The sequence below is a fragment of the Lissotriton vulgaris genome, chromosome 6, assembly GCF_964263255.1.
Source record: "Lissotriton vulgaris chromosome 6, aLisVul1.2, whole genome shotgun sequence".
Lineage (NCBI taxonomy): Eukaryota > Metazoa > Chordata > Amphibia > Caudata > Salamandridae > Lissotriton > Lissotriton vulgaris.
The window spans coordinates 1,306,852,365-1,306,872,259 of NC_141694.1; the positions used below are offsets into that span (position 1 = coordinate 1,306,852,365).

General features: G+C 43.3%; 1 protein-coding gene across 1 annotated transcript in view; it reads left to right on the forward strand.

Moving 5' to 3' along the window:
• The window catches only part of AHI1 (Abelson helper integration site 1), a 665,760-nt gene that overhangs the window by 644,475 nt on the left and 1,390 nt on the right, over positions 1–19,895 (forward strand). The window lies entirely within an intron of this gene.

A 19,895-nucleotide genomic window follows, 5' to 3' on the forward strand; every position in this document is an offset into this window, starting at 1 on the left:
GTGTCTCCTTCGAAGTTACAATTCTGTGCCCAGCAAGTGGTGTACCTTGGGCACTCGCTGTCCAAGGAGGGGAGACAGTTGACACTAGATCGTATCCAGTTAATTGCACATCTGCCACAACCCAAGACACAGAAAGAAGTACGAGCCTTTATAGGACTCACTTCCTATTGCAGACAATGGATTCCCCAATACGCATTTCTAGCTAAACCACTTATACAGTTGACAACACAAGAGGCAGCGTCTTCGTCTGTCCTCCCATGGACTCAGGAACATACACAAGCTTTTGATGACTTAAAGAAAGCCTTATGTCAAGCACCTGTTTTAGCGACACCATGTTACAACAAACCTTTTACACTTTTTGTCACAGAACGCGATGGCAAAGCGCTATCGGTTCTCACTCAGGTTCAAGCAGACAAACACAGACCGTGTGCTTATTTTTCGAGTACATTGGATCCAGTAGCACAGGCCTTGCCTGCGTGCTTGAAAGCAGTTGCAGCAACAGCTCTAGCAATCAGACAAAGTGATTCCATTGTATTGGGACATCAATTGACAGTACAGGTTCCACACTCTGTGGAAGTTCTCCTAAACAGAACACAGACTCAGCACTTGACCATAGCACGACTGACAGGTTACGAATTGACATTATTCCAACCACACATAGAAATCAGACGCTGCAATACGCTAAATCCTGCTACACTTTTACCATCGAGCACAACAGATCCTACTCCACATAACTGCGTGGAGGTCATTAACACAATCACGAAACCCAGACAAGACTTGACAGATGTTGCATTACCCGATCCAGACCTGACACTTTATGTGGATGGTTCATGTATGAGAACAAGTACAGGAGAACTAGTGGCCGCATATGCAGTGACCACTGAAACCGAAGTCTTAGAAACACATCGCATTGACACCCTGTCAGCTCAAGCAGCAGAGCTCATTGCTCTGACCCAAGCCTGTATACGAGCCAAGAACCTTAAAGTAAACATATACACAGATTCACGTTATGCATTTGGAGTCGTACACGACTTCGGTGTCCTCTGGCAAGAAAGGGGTTTCCTGACCTCTCACGGAGCCAAAATCCAGCATGGTCCCCTCATCCAAGCTCTGTTGGAAGCAATACATTTGCCTACAGCTATAGCCATCGTGAAGTGCAAAGCACATACAAAAGTTACAGACACTATTTCCCAGGGTAACGACCTGGCAGATCGAACAGCGAAACATACAGCCCAGACTCACACTCATACGACTGATATGACAAAGACTGACGTATCTTCACTGACACATTGCATGACAGTTAGGGACCCCACACAAGATGTCATTGACATACAGACACATGCTACTCCAGATGAAATAAAGAAATGGACTGAACAAGGAGGGGTCCAGACTGAACAGGGATGGATGACGAAGGGAAAGACCACATGGTTTCTCCCCGACTCTACGGTTCAAGTTATCATCAACACTGCACATAGTCCAGCACATTTAGGAGAGAAAGCCATGTTAGACAGTTTACAGAACCTCTGGTTTAACAAGCATTTACGAGCAGCAGCAAAACAGAAAGTGCGTACCTGCATGATCTGTTGTCAGTTCAATCCAGGAAAAGGTATTCCCGTGGAGCGAGGTGGATTTCATCCTCCCGACCATCCTTTTGAAGTCCTCCAGATGGATTATATCCAGATGGACAGATGCCGAGGTTTTAAATATGTCCTCGTAGTTGTATGTGCCCTATCCCGATGGACAGAAGCATATCCCGTCCCAGATTACACTGCTCCGACCACTGCCAAGCAGTTGGTTCGTGAATTCTTCCCGCGGTACGGTTTGCCCCGTGTCGTATATTCGGACAATGGTCAGCCATTCTCGTCCGAACTCATGAAGCAGGTTTCACTTCTGTTAGGTTATCAATGGAAGTTTCACTGTGTCCGACATCCCGAGGCAGCAGGTCTCGTGGAGAGACACAATCAGACTCCGAAAACACGTCTTGCCAAAGTGTGTAAAGAGAAAGGCGTAGATTGGATAGTAGCTTTGCCAGTTGCCCTCTTTTATATGCGAATGGTAGCCCATTCTAGGACAGGGCTATCCCCGTATGAGGTGGTCTTTGGTAGGCCTCCTAATATGTGGGGGATGCCTATGCCACGAAAAATAACTGATGTTGACAGTATTATGCTGACAGATTACCTTGCTTCCTTGATGTCTGCACTACAATCATGTCGTTCACAGGTTGCGGCAGCCTTTCCAGACAACACCGAGGTGAAACCGCATGAGCTGGTCCCAGGAGACGTCATCGTAGTCCGCAATTTTGACAGGTCAAGCCCTCTGGAGCCCCGCTGGAAGGAACCGAAGATCGTCTTGTTGACCACCAGGACTGCGGTGAAACTAGAAGGAAGAAAAGGCTGGCTCCACTCGAGCCATGTGAAACGATTTTATGGACTTCCGCCAAAGACTGATTCCCAGCCCTGCCACATTCCAGACACTGATACTAAACTCCCCCTGGTAGAGAAAACTCCTCAGCAGGAGTATCGCATGAAGTTGAGGTCTAGTAAGTCAGACAGTTTAATTGTTTAAGTCCCCTCCTGGGTGAAGCGGTTAGACAGTTTCTTGACATGTACAAGTTAGACCCCAATAGAGAGAGAGATAGACAGGAGATCAAGAAAAGAAATTATTGTAAAAATCTCCGAAGCCGTTGTATCTGCACGTTACTTATTATGTTTTTTCTGAGTCTTACGTTAATCTGCATCAGTTGGATATTATATATGTACTTTCCCATTGCACATTCTTTTTCTAATGACACTACAGAGCACACGTTTAGTGAACTACCCCCCCATGAATTGTCTTATCGGCTTGCGCTGCGCAACAATACATTCATCCGTATGTTACACCATTCTCACCAGATCAACAATGCTACTAATTGTTGGATATGTGGCCGACTCCCTCCCTATCAGAATTACAAGGGAGCTCTGCCCCTCTTTCCTTACACGTTTACACATAATGGTTCCTGTGGTGCTTGGTTTAGTTTAATATCCTCTTTAGACACTGAATCCAGAGTTTCCCAAGGCAAATGGATATGGGGAAATCTGAACACAGTCATGAACAAAGCATGTTTCCCAGATGAAGAAGGTCTTCCACAAATGACAGGGACCGATCTAGAAAATGAAGTGTATGGATTAGGTAATTTTACACTTAACCTCATGATTCTAAATGTTCAGTCAGAAACTAGTCCAGACTTGCCATCTATATCAGTTTTACCAGCAAAAGGTGTATTATGCGTCAGAAAGAATGGTTCAGTACATCTAGGCCATAGTGACTGTACTACTGTGGTCGAATTCAGTGATGAAGGCAAGTCTACATTCAAAGCTTCCCAACATTCCTATTTCATTTGTGGTCATACAGCTTATGTACGTTTACCTCTAGATTGGGATGGTACTTGTTTCATTGCATTCCTATTGCCACCAGTTTTCCTAGCCCCATCTGATTATCACAGGAATTCCCGCCTCAATCTCGTTAGACACAAGAGAGATCTCCCAATAGTTGATCAGACTGAAACCGCATGGAACAATATACAGATTTCAATAAAGGATTCTTTCCTTATTTAGGCACTGTCTCAAATAGTAAACTGATACGCAAATTAACCAGAATTCTCGAAGCAGTAGTGAATGAGACTACTTCCGCTTTGGGCAACTTAACAGAGGAACAGTCTGCTATAAGACTTGTTGTTCTTCAGAACCGCCTTGTCCTTGACGTCATCCTGGCCGATAGGGGCGGAGCTTGTAGAGTCATCGGATCCAGTTGTTGCGTGTTTATTCCTAATAACGCGCCATCAGTCTATAAGGCCATCACCAGACTTCACGAAATTGCCCATCAGATACATCAGAACCCAGGCTCCTGGACTTGGTCCGGTTGGCTCTGGAGTGTAATAACAGCCTGGGGATGGAAGCTACTGTCATTCCTAGGGATTATATTGGCCATGGTATTCAGTTGTTGTTTGTGTCTTCAATGTGGGCCAGCGATTTGCGGCTTGTGCGCCACAGCTTGTATTCCCCGCTCAAGTCTACGTTCCCATTCCCGAATAAAGAAAGAAGAGCAGATGATGTTATATGAACAGATAGATGGTCTCATGAAAATAGATATATCCTAATGGGTCCGTAGGGGACAAGGAGGGAATGAGGTAATTGAAAATGTTATGGTCAGGGATGTCCCCTAACGTGTACCCCAACGTCTCCATGTACGAGTTTAAAGTGCATGTAACTTCCCTCCGCAACCGAATCTGAAGACGCAAATACATTTGCGTCCAACGTTAACATGTCCTCTATCAGATCCACCATGAATGGATTGATAATTCAGTTCCTAACCATGCCTTGCCAACGTCTTTACATGGTGCACCTTCACGTTTTTCCTGGCTCTGCCGAGCTAGGCCCTGATTCCTGCCCTCGAACCACTTTTGTCTCTGCCTCAGAAAGCTGCAGCATGGAGATGCATCCCTGACCTCTGCCTTACTTCCTGCCAAGCGAAGCGGTGCCTGGCTCGGCCTGGCCTGCCTGCCAAAACAGTATTTTGCCTTCAAGTTATCAGTGTAGCCAGTTCAGCCTCCTCGAAAACACATTCCAGTCTAGTGAAATAGGTAAACATATCCCCGGCTACAGAGCAAAGGGCCAAGCCTTCCTGTCTCCTTCATGTAATTCATTGCTCCCGTTACCATGGTAGGCCCATGGCCCCGTGCATTGCACTTAGACACATATGCATTTTAGTTTAGAATAGCCTCTGCCCGAGAGACCTTTTACTTCAGATTAAACATTCCCCCAAACACATGATATCAGACATGTTACAGGAACAGGTCGATCTGACATGCCAGACTTTTGTCTCCCCTACTAGTGCTAAAGTCAAGCCCTCAGTTTTCCCCAGATACACGTCAATCACACGTCATATCAGCTGCGCGCGCACCCAGGTCATAGGTTTCAGCTGACTCTGCAGAATTCTCTATGCATCCACCCACTTATGACACGTTTCTGTGACGTTTGTCACGCACATGTGTTCTTATCATATTCTTTTCACTTGTCACGCCTACTGTATTCATTACTATTGCACAGTTTTACTATATATGTCATGTACTGTTAATGAATCGTTGACATCTTTTTGCCATCATTGCATATACCCCCGAACCCTTGTATTGATGGAATTGATTTCCATGGCTCGAGCCATCCCGATTAAAGCCCGTATGACTCAGACACCCCGGACTCTGCCTCTCATTTGATTGAGCTATTCTTTTACTTGTCAGTAATTATACGGAAAAATAGACCGGTAAATTATATTTACCACAATTCAACGGCAAACTTCCTGACATCATTGGGGGACTCAATCAACGAACCAAAGTCACAACTGACTTCTTCGCAGGGGCTTCCTATTATAGGAGCTATTCTTCACACTGCGCAGTTCAGGGCCTTTCCTCCATCTCAACTAATCCAAGACATTTGTGTTGTATCAGGATGATATTTTAGCCGGATCACTGACATAATATCGATTACACTAATATAGAATTACACAAATATCGAGGATAAAATATCGAATACAGAAATATCGAATTCCTTTCTACAAACAGGTAAGTACAAAAATATTGAATCAAAAATATTGTTTAAAAAAATATAGTTAGTCAAAATATCGAATTTTTATAAATGTCTTAAAAATAATTTAAAATTAATGAAATATTAAAAATACTTAACTAAAATATACTTAAAATTACTTAAATAACCTTAAAATTATAAAATAACTAATTTAAGTTTTAAAAAAATTCAATTTTATTTTTCCAAACATATATACATATATATATATATATATATATATATATATATATATTAACATAATATTAATAAGAAAATATACAATATTTTTACCGTAGGATAGCGGGAGGGTAAAATTTACTATTACCACTCCAGTGAGTACAACAGTAAGGAAAGCGTTGGATAGCGTATGGGTAAAAATTACTGTTCCCACTCCAGTGAGTGCAACAGTAGGGAAAGCGTTGGATAGCGTAGGGATAAAAATTACTATCCCCACTCCAGTGAGTGCAACAGTAGGGAATGCGTTGGATAGCGTAGGGGTATAAATTACTATTCCCACTCCAGAGAGTGCAACAGTAGGGAAAGCGTTGGATAGCGTAGGGGTAAAAAATACTATTCCCACTCCAGAGAGTGCATCAGTAGGGAAAGCGTTGGATAGCGTAGGGGTAAAAATTACTATTCCCACTCCAGTTAGTGCAACAGTAGGATAAGTAAATACTTCATATATTATTTAAAAAAATGTATATATTAATACCAATAAAAAATTAATTAAAAGTAATTACCAATTTAATATAATATAATAATTAATCAATTAAAAATACAAATAAAAATGAATTATTAAAATGCATTACCTACTAATACAAATTAATTACCAATTAACAATTAATCTATTAGCAATTAAAAATGAATTAAGAATTATTTCAAAATAAATACCAATAAATAAATTAAAATATTTAATTAATGACAATTAAATTACTTCCCACCCTATTCCCCTATAAACCCACAACCCGCTACGGGAAATACATTTATAAAATTAACATCATTATCAATTAATCAATTAGTAAAAATGTATAACCAATTAAAATTTAATTAATTACCAATTAAAAATTAATTAACAATTAATTCAAGTTAAATACCAATAAATAAATAAAATATTTAATTAATTATAATTAAATTACTTCCCACCCTATTCCCCTATACACCCACAACCCGCTACGGAAAATAAATTAATAAAATTAACATAATTATCAATTAATCAATTAAGTAAAATTAATTGCCAATTAACATTTTATTAATTGCCAAATAAAAAATAATTAACAATTAATTCAAAATAAATACCAATAAATAAATGTTAATATTTAATTAATTCTAATTAAAATACTTCCCACCCTATTCCCCTATAAACCCACAACCCGCTACAGAATTAAATTAGACATAAATTAAATAACATAAAATTAATTACTTAAAATAAATTATAAAATAAATATACACTTTTCACACATATACTAACATACAAAACACTTTAAAAAATTCGATATTAATACAAATTTGATTTATTTAATACCTATATTATATACTTCGATATTTTGACTTTCTATATTTATGAAATTCGATATTAAATTACTTACCTTAAATTCGATTTTTTGTTGACTATATTCTGTCCATTCGATATTTTGTCCATTCTATATTTTGAAGTAGATATTTATGTAAGTCTATATTTTTAACTCGATATTTTGTGTAGTTACCATTTCAGCCATGACCCTGGATCTTGATGAAGCAGCTCTGAGGCTTTTTGGCCTAGTTGCAGTATGCATCTTGATTGTCCACTTCGCCAGGTGGCATATGCAGGCTGTTCAGTGATATCTGAAAGGTCAGTGGGCTCAACTCAAAGGAAATCTACCAGTGGGCTGAGTTCAAAGGAAAACTACCAGACGCCATTCAGGTTTCAGAGGAGACAGCACAAGATCTGCAGTTGTGGCTGAGCAACCACAAACTGGCCCTGACCCCTCTCTTTTCTCTACCCAGAGCTGAAGGTGGTGACATATGAATCACTTCTGGGTTGGGGTATTCGTCTTGGAAACGTGAGATCAGAGTGCTCCAGTCTCTGGCATGTGGTACTGCAACATCAGGGCAGGGCATCTTCCTGATCGTGAACAACTTGGTGGGATATTTAAATGCCATGGTGGGCAAGATCAGCCATTAGTGCATGGCAAATCACGAAAAGTGGTTGCACCTTGAAGTGAAACAGAGCATTTTCCAAAAGAGGGGAGAAACCTGGCTGGATCTTTTCGCCAACTTGTTTGTGTTGTAGTTCCCAAGAACTCACTCTCTAGAAAATGCATTTAGACTAGAGTGGGGCACAGAACTCCTTTTACTCCTTTCTTACTCTACCTCTCCTGCCCTGAGTTCTGAAGAATATCAGGAACAACAGGTCCCAATACATCCTAGTGGCTCTAGATTGGGCTAAGAGAGTGTGGTACCTGTAACGTCTGGGCATGAGCATCTATCCTCTGGTCAGGCAACCGCTTCAGGCAAATCTTTTTTCGTAGCAGCAGGGCACCCAAGTCTGCACAACTTACACCTCCAGGCATAGAGATCGAGCTATGGCAGTTGACTGCATTCACTCCATCACATAGCTTGTGAATGCCATCTTCTCAGCAAGGCATCCCTCTACAAAGTCCGCTTATGCCAGAATCTGGGACACAGTTGTGGACTAGTGTGGAGCTTGCAAAACAGACCTCTTACAAGCAAAACTGTTGGATGTTTTATTGTTTGTTTTGTCTTCGATCCAGCAGGCTCTTGCAGTGGGCACTATTAAGGGTTATTTGTTGGCCCTTTTGGCCTTTTTAAATTTGCCAGACAAGCTGCTCTTGTTTAAGTCACTTGAGGTGATATGGTTTTATGAAAGGTTTGACACCGGTTCCATCCCAAACCATAAATGATGCTGCAGTTTGATGTTAATTTGGTCCTGATGTTCCTCATATGCACTCCCTTCGAGCCAATGCACAGCTGCTCCTTCCATCTTCTGACTTTCAAAACTGTCTTCTTCAGTGGCATCTGTAGGAGAGTAGGGTCTGCTTGCTATGGTTACCCCCACTTTTTGTTGTGTTTCACTGGTTTTTCGCCTTGAGTCGACAGCCACAGCCTATCTGTTCTCTCTCTAAATTGTTACCATGTACTTTAGGTACATACCAGATTGGTTACTGGGTCACCCTTATGAGCCCCTGTATATGGTACCTTAGGTACCCAGGGCATCGGGACCCCAGAGACCTTCCAGGGGCTGAAGCATGTATTGTGCCACCCCTGGTTAGCCTTCCAAACTGACACCACAGGTCTGCACTTGCACCCTGGGTAAGGTGGTATACGCACCCCATACTTAGATATAGTATACCTTTATCTACCTTTACATATAGACACATAGTAACCTGTAAGTCACTCCTATGGCAGGTCTTGACAATCCTGGAGGTAGAGTGCTTGGTTTTGTGTGAGAGGGTGTCCTAGCATGAGCTGAGCCCCTCTGCAGCTTTCGGAACCAATTCCTTATAGCTGTTCTATGATATAGCCATACCATATACTCTTAAGTGCATTATAATTCTTGCGGTTAATGCTAACTTTGGTTTGGCTTGATCAAAACATGTAGTGTAAGGTGTCAAACACTTTGCAATACTACCCCCCCCCCCACCAGTTCTGGTGGTGGGGTAGCATTCCACCCTTCTAGAGGGAGAAGACATGTACATCCTGATAAACCCAGTTAATGTTAAACAGAGCCCCAGCATCACATGACTGTGGCAGCAGCATGGATGCTGCTGCCACAGTCAAGAGTCTGCCCTCCTGCTGCTGGACGAAACTCCGGCAGAGGAGGCCTGGACAATAGGTTTCCTGTCCAGGGAGGTGCTAGCACCTCCTCAGACAGGCTTTAGTGTATTGAGGCAGGGTGGGTTGCATTCAGTGAATGCTTTTCAGACACTGCCTGGGGCACACAAGGTGCTCCATGCATTTCCCAGTTCAAACCGGTTGCTGGAGCACTCTCCCCCTGCTCTGGCGCGAAACTGGACAAAGGGGAAGGGGTGTAACCACCCCCTCCCCAGTTCCACCCATAGGAGGGACCTTAGAGTTAGTCCAAACCCTAAACTTGCTATAAGAATAGGATCCCAGTCCCTAGGACTTTCGATTACCCTGAACGAAGCTCTACAGCATTAATCTTGGATCTTCGACATTCCATATCGACTGAAATACGGAAGAAATCTCCCTTGTGGTCAAGAAAGGAACACCCTGTTCAAACAGGCAACAACAGCATCTTTCCCAGTCTGCATTTTCGAGGCTCCCACCGGATCCCGAAAAATCTGCGACACAGGACATGGACTTCCAAACATCTCTGAAGCTAACCCGAGCTCCCAGCAAAGCTGAGACCCGTAACTGACAGGAGAGATGTGGGACCGGAACTCCTGGACATCCTGCATTTACCTGCACCTACTTTCCGAGGTATTCCGAAGTTGTGCATTGGGGTATTTGAAGCCCCTGCCGGAGCACCTTTTGCACCGAAGTACAGAGGCCAGCACTCCACGAGTGACCCGTGAGTCCCCTTTCTACACTGCAGCTCGAGGCCCCTTCGCGATTCTTAGTCCGTTGGCTAGTGAGACCCCACGAAGGACAGTCCTTGATTTTTTTAGCTCTCCTGGTTGCTTCAGACGTGTTCTGACTCCCCTCCAAAGGAGGTGTCCTCCAGACATTGCTGGTCTGAACCGAAGCCAATCTCAACATCTTGCGTGGGTTGCTGTTGCCAAGGCTTGTTGGGTCCAATCCGGATTCTGACGCTGCAGCACTCGACATCCTTCGTGGGATAGCTTGAATACAGTTCCAGGTCATCGTCAACGCCTCCTGGTCCTTGTGGCTGAAGAATCAAGCTTCACCTCTTTCACCTGAAAACACCCGACATTGGTTGGCATCTTCTCCTTGGCATCCTGGTCACTGACTAGTGACCCAGACACTGTCCCTTCTGCTTTCAGGTTCTTCACAGCTCCGATCCACTCTTGGATCTACTCGGACACTTTTCCTCTGGTTGCCTGCAGCATTTCTTTGCAGCTCTCCATAGGAAACGACGATGAAACCCGACACCAAAAGACACCTATGCACCGGCTTCCCTGGGTGAGGTAACACAAGTACTCCGGTAGTCCTGTGGGTCTTGACTCCCGAAGTGTCCTAGTCTTAAGGGTTCCATCGTAGTTCACCTCTAAGTGCCCTTAATCTTTAAAATTATAACTTGTTCGTTCTCCATATAAAGTCAATGGTGATCCGCGGCTGTGTTTAGACACTGCACACGTCCCCCGTGGGCCTCCTGTGGCCTTACCTTGGGTGGTTCCTGGTAGCCCCAGCGGTTCTACAGGCCCTAGGCCTGCTTTCTAACCCTCACGTTGTTCTTATACCACTATTTTAGTATATTGTTAGTGAGGCACCTAGGGCATAACGTATACTGTGCAACTTATCGTATGCCGATTAAGTTCCTTGTATTGTACTTTTACCTCTGACCTCATAAAGAGTCGAGAGGGATTGTGTTTATAATAAATACATTTATATTTGATATATACCTTGTGTGGTGTGCTTTCATTTGATCATTCAATAGATTATAATTGGTAAAACAACTAGCTTAACTCGCCTCCAAGTCTTAGCCTGAAGGCTGCTCTCCACAGCTATCACTGAGATAGCTTTCTTTAAAGGTTGACTTTAAACCTACCATCAATAAGGGTCGTTTGGACTGGTTCTGGGTGCCCACTAGAATAGTGGACATCATATGCCAGGCCAACTTCTCACAGCATCTCTTCAGCTTGTCATGCTAATGTACTCCCGGCTCTCATTGCAGTGCCCTACACCATCTTTGTCACAGAAAAACTGGTGTTTAGGACCTGGGTGGCCTTTTAGCCAAAATTCAGGACTCCTGTTCACGTTGGGCAATCAATCACCATCCCAATGTTTTTGTTCCACCTCATCCCTTGAAAGAGGAGCAGAAACTCCATTGGCTGGACTTCAAAAGACACAGAAGCTTTTACATTGATCGCACCAAAGACCATCGAGTGGATGGTCAGCTTTTTTGAGGTTCTGGGGGGGTAGAGAAAGATAAGGTGCACATAAGAAGTTTGCTGAGAGTCCTCCAAATTAGAATCTGCAGGAGAAAAGATGTGGCTTAAAGGCTGTAGCGGCCGACTTTGAAGTTAGGGAACCGGGTTCACGTTTGGCGGGAGGCTCAAACATCCTGTGATTCTTGGCAAATCACTTAATCTCCCCGTGCCTAAAAAATAAATGTTTTCGTCTGTAATGCAACTGGTGCTCATGTAAAGCACTCTGATACCTTTGGGTCGAGTTCGCACTATAGAAAACCACAACAAAAAAAGTAGTAGTTTACAGCAGAAGACGTTACTCACCATTGGTAGCACTCGTACTCAATGTAACGGCAGATTCCTCACTGCTCTCCTGTCTCCCTGTTCTGTAGAGTGGCCTTTTTTTACCTTCTCAAAGGGCCCTGAGATAGAGATATGTGCAGTGGCACATCCAGTTGTTTTGTGCTCTGCACCCAAGAGCGCAGAAAGTGTCAAGCAAAAAACTGTCATCAGCATGCAGAGGTGACGCTTATATGCGACTCCGCTCCATCACTTTTCAGGTGCAACAAATTCATCTTAGAGCTGCATGGCACCACCTGACGCTATAGCACTGCTATTAAAAGTTCCGGATCCATTCTGGTGATTGGGAAATACTCTAAAGATGATAATCTGTGGTAGGATAGAGTATCCACCAGAAAGAGTGTTACCAAAGGTAAGTAAGATGTTAATTGCTGTCATGGTCAGAATAGTCACTGATCTTCTTTAACAAGGCTGTCAATCACCACAACATTCCAGATACCAAACCCCAGCAGAAGCACCCTACTCATTTAGAAACGTCAGTAACGCACACTCTGAAGCCTCCACCCAAAAGTATATAGCACTGATTAGCTGTTTGTTGCCTGTCTGCATGAATAGGTACTCACTCAAAATCTTGATTATCTGATTGAGACAATTAGCCGCAGATTCCTTAAATTTGAATTCTTCCCAGGCGCCAGACTGGATCTGAAAAGTTTTCAGCTGTACCTCTACGCGTCGGGCAATAACGTCATACGACTCTGTGATGACTTTAACTCCGGTTGTGACATCAGTGGAGTCATATATGTCTGGCGCCTGGGGAGAATTAAGAAGTTAAGGAATCTGCAGCTAGTCTACGTCTCTACCAGATAACGTGTTACCAAAGATAAATAACTTGCTCGTTTTGTCTCTAATATGGTGCCACCTCAATGCTAAATGCTGTGCAACAAAACAAAGATCATCAATTGTTTAGTGACAACCGTAAGCACAGAAATAATGTTGTAGAGCATTTGGAAGGAGATGGAGTCAATCCAGATCCTCTACTGACTACTCATCTAGAGATGGAACTTCAAGCTTGCCCTTCCAAGAGCCAAGAGACACTGTTGTCAGAGTTGCATCACTGGAAAAAAAAGTTGGCACACCTCTGCTGCAGCACCTTCTGCTCAGATCCCTTACAACAACTCTGCAACAAACAGAAGCAGCCCGTTCTTGCCCTTGGCCCAACACTACAACACCAGCTTCTTCCCAGAACCTACCAATTCTTCACCAGCCCTGGAAATAGTCTCTAAATATTCCCACAGCATAAATCAGATGTTGACAAGATGCAAAGGTGATTCAGTACTGAAATGCCCAATTATACCAATATAAATTCAAGAGCAGTAAAGCGTGACCTTCTGGTAGGTGCCCCTCTTACCCTAACTCATCACTTAGCCATGGCGAAGTCATTGTCAAAGTCAACCATACTATCATCAGACCCATATTTAAATGTTGAAACAAGGATGTTTAGATTCAGGAAAATCTCTGAATTATATTGGTCCTCCCATAAATAGCAAAACCCTTAAAACAGCGGTCAACTCATTTCTATTCTCCCAACTACAAATTCATGAACAACAGAATGACTTCCAGTCTGACTTTTTGTCCTCGCTACAGCCCTAAAGCCACCATCCCTGAATCGATTATGGCAGAAACCTAGCATTGCTTGATTCCCTCAACGGCTTTCAGCACAGTCGGCCACTGCATCCTGCTTTTCTTCGTCAAGGAGTCAATGGGCACTGATGGGGCCTGCACTAAATTAAGTTACATCTTCCTTAACCAGCAGCAGCCACCTGGTGAAGATTGGCTCCTACATTATGTTGCTTTTTAAAGTCTCAGGCTCTGTATCCGGAGATCATTTCAATGACATGTACATGACCCTGATGGAACCGGCCTCAAACTGCTGACAGTGCAGTGTGGCACCTCAGTACCGGCGAGTGAAGGTGGTTGCCAAAGCATTTTGGAGAACCTAAGGTACAGACATAACTAGATGCCTGTCTGCTGCTTCTTCGTGATTGAATTTAAAGTAGATTTCCTGATGTTCGGTCATAAGAACCCGAAGTGCCATCGATTGTGTCATTCTTGGCCTAAATGAACTCTGCCCCGTTCCCAAATACTGTCGTAGGAATCACACCCCTGTACTGATGCATAGCAGGATTGTGTTGGCCCTTTTAGCCTAGACTACAGCAGTGATATCTACAAAGAGCCCTCATTCAACCCCTCAGCAAGCTGCAATACACACAAAACCTTACCATTCACATGCTGAGAAGTTCTGACCGATTCTCCTGCTTAGAAATTCCTGCCTGATCCTAGGCTCCTCCCTTATTTCAAGGCTTCAGTTCTCATCGCTCCACCTCCTACTTCGTACTCTATGCTTTGGAAGATAAGTAGAGCCCTGTGGATCCACCTGTTAGGGTACACCTGTTGGTTTTAGACTGCCCCACTTTAACTAACATATTCCAGTTTATTTTTCTCTACTGTGCTCTCCTCCCTCAGCGGTCCGAAGAAGCCCGCGAGCAGTGTACATACAGGCTTTGCACAAGAACACAAATAATTAAGTTTCGAAATGTTGGAAATAATTTCTATATATTGGAGCCAGGACAATATATCGGGTTGTTGTAAATGTCGCGTTTCCCCTCACATCATAACTACTTTGCAAACACACTCACTGGTCCAGATTTTCAAAAGAATTTGGATTTTATTTGCATTCTGATTTTAGCTGCCGGTGATTTAGAAGCAACTGTCTTGATTGCCTCTCTGTGAGTGTCAGACCTGTTTTGTTTATTTATACTATTCTCTCTTTGGCAGAGTTGTGGTGTGGTTGCTCAGTGTTTGATGTGCCTTTCGCAGGGCCACAGGTGTTTCTGCAATGTCAAGTGCTGGTGTATGCAGTGTGCCCGCAGACGCGTTTATGAAGCTGTGGATGTGCTTTCACCAGCGTTTCTGAGTAATTCCAAATATTTCAAAGGTGTTGTGTGCACAACGTTAGTTTAATGCATGCGATTTTTTTGTTTAAGACAAGGGCACCCTTAAGGTGGTCTTTTTCTTACGACACTAATGTCACTATGTGTGTAGTAAGCTGTAATCAATAGTCGTATCTCTATTTCTCTATTATGAACTTATATTTGTGCCTCGGTTCTTTCTGGGTCTCGTTCTTTGTCCCCAGTCTGTCACAGACGCGGGGGCCTGTGGGATATGACAAGGAAAGACAAAAAGTCCATCACAAGCCTGATATTCGGAAGGTTGGGGAGCAGTGCTCTTACGGTCCACTGGTTCACATAAAGCCCCAGCCATCCAGCTGTGATGGTGCAAATTACTTTTGAGTTGAAATTGCATGCTAATTGAAAATATGCCTCTTAATCAGCACAAGTTTGTTGGTAATTGACAAAGTTCTGGTCCAAGGAGCCAGTTTGTAATATTTGCTCTTTACGGGTCAAACAAATAGAACCCATTAAGATCAAAACACGCTGACTATGTATATGCATTTGTCCTAATGCAAGTGGAACCCTTTTGTAAATGTTTTATCTCCAGTGAATCCCATTTAAATATAACCACCTATGCATGTGCATGCTTGTATGTATGTGTGCAAAAAAAACAACTGATGGACAGAATGCAGAACAATATCATACATTCACCCCAGTACAGAGATCTGGGCCTAAATCCATCTTTTTTTGCTCCCCGTGCCTTTCCAGTTTGAGAATGTGTCTCTTATGTATATGTATGTGTGGCATCTTTGAATGTTTTTTGTATAACTTTGTTAAATGGCCATTTGTGTGTTTGCGTACAAGTGCACATACGAGCGGCCATTTTGTAATAATGTTTTACAAAACGAAAACAAGCATTGGCATAGCAGGCAGGTGAGTTGCCCACCCAGCCATGCTTTGTGAATTAATTCTGCCACTTATAATTTTGGGTTTTCTTTTTTTTGAACAAGTTCTTGGCTGAAAATACCAGTGTGCAAAGCAAAAATAGGAGTATAAAGCTTCTTACATATAACAATGGGTAACAATCCTGCGAATGCAACTTGCTGCTTTTCATTCAAATTGCAAAAACAAACGTATAAATGCATCACCCTAACAATAGTGTGGCATACTGGGAGATCATACAAATGATTCAAAGCATTTTCTGCATCCATTCTGAAATTAAATCCCTCCTATGGTATTAGGCATTGCCAGGGGTGGCAGTCAATTTGGGTCAGGGTAGTGGTGGGCAGCTCATACGGTCAAAGTGAACAGCTCCCATTATGCCTCTCTAAAAAATGCTTGGGGTTTTTATCACATGTTACCTTAGAAAGTAAAGACTTGCCCAAATGGGCATGTAGATGTAATCCATATGCACAGGGCAATGTCACACCTGGCAGCAAAATGTGCTCAGGGCATAAGAAAACACAAACCTCTTCCCACTCACACCACCTTCCTCTTGGTATGATACGCCCCTTCGCTCCACATCTTTGACATTTCTAGTTGCCAATTGTCCCTCTGATTTTCAAATGTAGGCTCATATGGTATTTCATCTTCAATCTGAACCTTTGCTTGTTTTTTCATCCGAGAAGCTTCCTAATTTGTTTTTCCTCCGAGTATTTTGTTATAACTTTACACTAAGGCCTTGATTGAGATTTGGCCACAACGCTAGGCCAAATAACCCAAGTTCTCGTTGCAAGGTAGTCCAGGCCTAGAATTATTGGGTCTGAAAACTATTGAGTCCATAAGTGAGTGCCAAGTACTACCCTTTATGATTAGACCATCTGGATAGTGAGGTTGAGCAGTCCAAGAGACTCAATAATGGATCTGATGACAAATAATAAACGACTGTCAAGCCAGTAAGTTACTTTGAAAAAGAACAAAAAGTACTTTAATACTAACACAATGCAATTGCTCTACATATTCAGCAGAGGGCTTTGTAAGCAATATGTTTGTTATTTAGTAACTAATCTGTAGGACAGTCTGAATTATTCCCTAAGGACAGGTCTTATGTGGTTTGGCCCCTGTTCTTTGAGGTCACTATGTCACTGTACCATTATGTCCTTGGGGATGATTATTGCAGGCCATTGGTCAGCGTCCTTGCTGCTCAAGGTTGTATATAGAGTGCATGGCTCACCAATCTTAACCCAGCTGCTCTTCTCTCTGTCCAAGTCAACCGTGGTTGAGGTCTGCAGTAGACATCCCAGCATATGCTTTGTCCGGGAATTTTGAGCAGTGCTAGTACCGGTAGCTATGTTTCGGTTGCACTGCTTTTAGTCAGGTAAGACCTGCCTCATAGGTTCGTCCTTGGATCCAGACAATGTTGCCCACCCAGGCAAAGCTAGGAGCCCACTCAAGTTGCATTTATGAGTCGGTGAAATCCAATGGCATAGGCTGCCTTCCTTTTTCATCACAGTAACATCTGGTGCAACTGCAGTTAAAAGTTGTTCAACTTCTCTCGCTTCTGTACGCTACCCTCTTGCATGATCTTACACTAAGCAATTTGAGGTTCTTCATTAATAGTTCTGTAACTCTGGCACTTCCATGGGTAAGACACTACAGAGGTACACAGGTCACCCAGACCTCACCCTTCTTTGTGAGTGGTGCACGTCCTCTTGGGATCCATCTGCTTTCCAGTTCCTTGCCACCTGAGCTCTTGTGCTGCGAGGACACCTTCAATACCCATTCTCACCATTCAGGCAGCTCCTTCTTTCCTTCAAGGCAGTTTTCAAAGCCGCATCTCATGGCAGACTATCAGACTTTTCAGGCGCTGATCCTGAACCTGTAAAGGGGAATTGTTAGTGGATACAGCAACCATGGAGCACAGAAGAGTTCCTTAGTCGCCACTGATGTGGGACCAAGAATTCTGGTAGAGATATAATTGTCAGCCAGGCTGAAATTTTCTGCCCATTTTTTATAGTAAAGTTTCAGGCCATAGTTGTGTATTCCAACAGTCAGTGAGTGGTTCTGGGCAGTTATTCCCTTTTTGCTCTTTCCCCTCATACTGCTCCCACCGATGTCTTTGTCAAAAGGCGCTAGGTGGAGCTTGGGAGTATCGTGTCAGAAGAAAGGGAGGCTGTTGCACTTAACTGCCTGTATACCTGTGGGAGATAGGAGGTTGGTGGGATGGGTTGGTATCCCTTTCAGTGTACATTAGGCCACGAAAGGACAGAGGAAATTACCTAAAAGGGACCCTCTACCCCCTCTCTTCCACACCAAAAAGGCCGACCCACTAAAACATCTCTGGAATATTCTGACAGTAAGCACTGCAGTTCACATCAGCTTTCTGAACTCAATCAAACCCTCCATCTTAATTACCAGTTGGATGTAGCAAATGCAAAATGGATTACCATGTGGTTATTGCCTCCTGTGTCACGTGCACTTCATACTTTTATTCTCGACACATTTATATGGGTACACACAAGACACACATGTCCCCACATGGATGAGCGAAGGACTCAGTTACAGGGGCCTGGCAGACAGCTTTATAAAGGTGGGAGGCCAGTAGGCAACTCTTTGGGGCAACAACAGAGAAAAAGACCTGCTCTGCCATTATAATTGATTTTACTGATCCCACTGTCAGTCTTTTACAGCCTGGTAAACTGACAGTAGTCACGCGTGGTAAATAAGGTGCACACAGGGTGCTAATTGAGACCATAGAGCCCACACTGGTTCTCCATCAGTGTCACGAAACTACCTCCAGCCCATATGCGCAACTGTCTGTGTGCTGAGCTGGGGACAAAAATCAACAACTTGCTATAACGAGCCATAAGCTGGTGTACACTTATCGCGATGTGCAGGCAACATTTCTCGATCACAACACTTTTTAATATCTAATAATGAAAAATAAGTTTGGCATTAATTGTAGTCCAAACAAAAAGTTTAATTGACGAAGGAATATCCATTCTGGGCCCCCGCGATGGATGACTGATCCACATGACAAGACTTTCTCACTTCTGGGGACTTCTAACTCACTCCCTGTCAGCTAAGGGTGAAAAATGACAACAGTGACCTTTACAGTCCATCGCTGGTCAGCAGCGGATTGCATACTGAAGTTACCTGATCCAGCAGGGGATGCAGGTGGAGGTTAGAAATGGAGACAGGGAGCCTCTGGTCTCCCTGCCCAAGTGCACAATGGAAGCAGGTCCCAGGTAAGTTATGTTCTTTCTCAGATATCGTTCAACTCATAGACAGCAGGCTCAGGATCCCAAGTCTCAAGGAATGAACCCTCTCTTATATCTGACCTTCTCACAGTGAAGCCCGTGTTCCTGTCGAGACCACCTGTGCCTCATATCCATATCAGTTGTGGATGATGAGCCCATGTTTAGTCCGCCCACCCGGGCCTGTTGATAACTAATTCCTCTAACCTCTATAGCAGTTTCACTGAGCCCATGGTTAGTAATCCTTCCTCATTTGTGCAATATACAACAACAGGACTTTTGTCTCCATAAGTAGGTTCAAAGTAGTAGAGAGTAGATTGCTGTGCAAGGATGCCACTCTCTCGAGCTAGCTTTGAAAACAATACACTTACTGAATTGTATAGTCCACTAAAGGACAGTTATGATGGAAAGTATTGGCCCGATTCACAGAACTAACTTAAGACAAAATCCTAAACTTACTACCATTTTGATATTCACAGAAGGCACTTACTCATTTCGGTATTGCATGACCAACCGTCTCCTCCATCTGTTCCCTGTCTGGTTCCTACCCTTTAGCCTAGTGCTACAGAGAATATGGTGAATGTCCACAGAGTAGGGTTCAACTATAGTTGTAATTTTTATGCTTTGTAGGTCGTGCCTAGCGGCAGCACACATGCGCTGCTCGCTCTACGAGGGATGCAGTAGTCGAGTATGCTGTGGAAGCCTCGCCTTCTCTCTGTCCATATTTTTGATTGACTGGTGTCATTGTCCTTGGTAAATTCTGGCTTCCGATTGATAATGAGGCTTGTTAGTCCCTCCATGTTA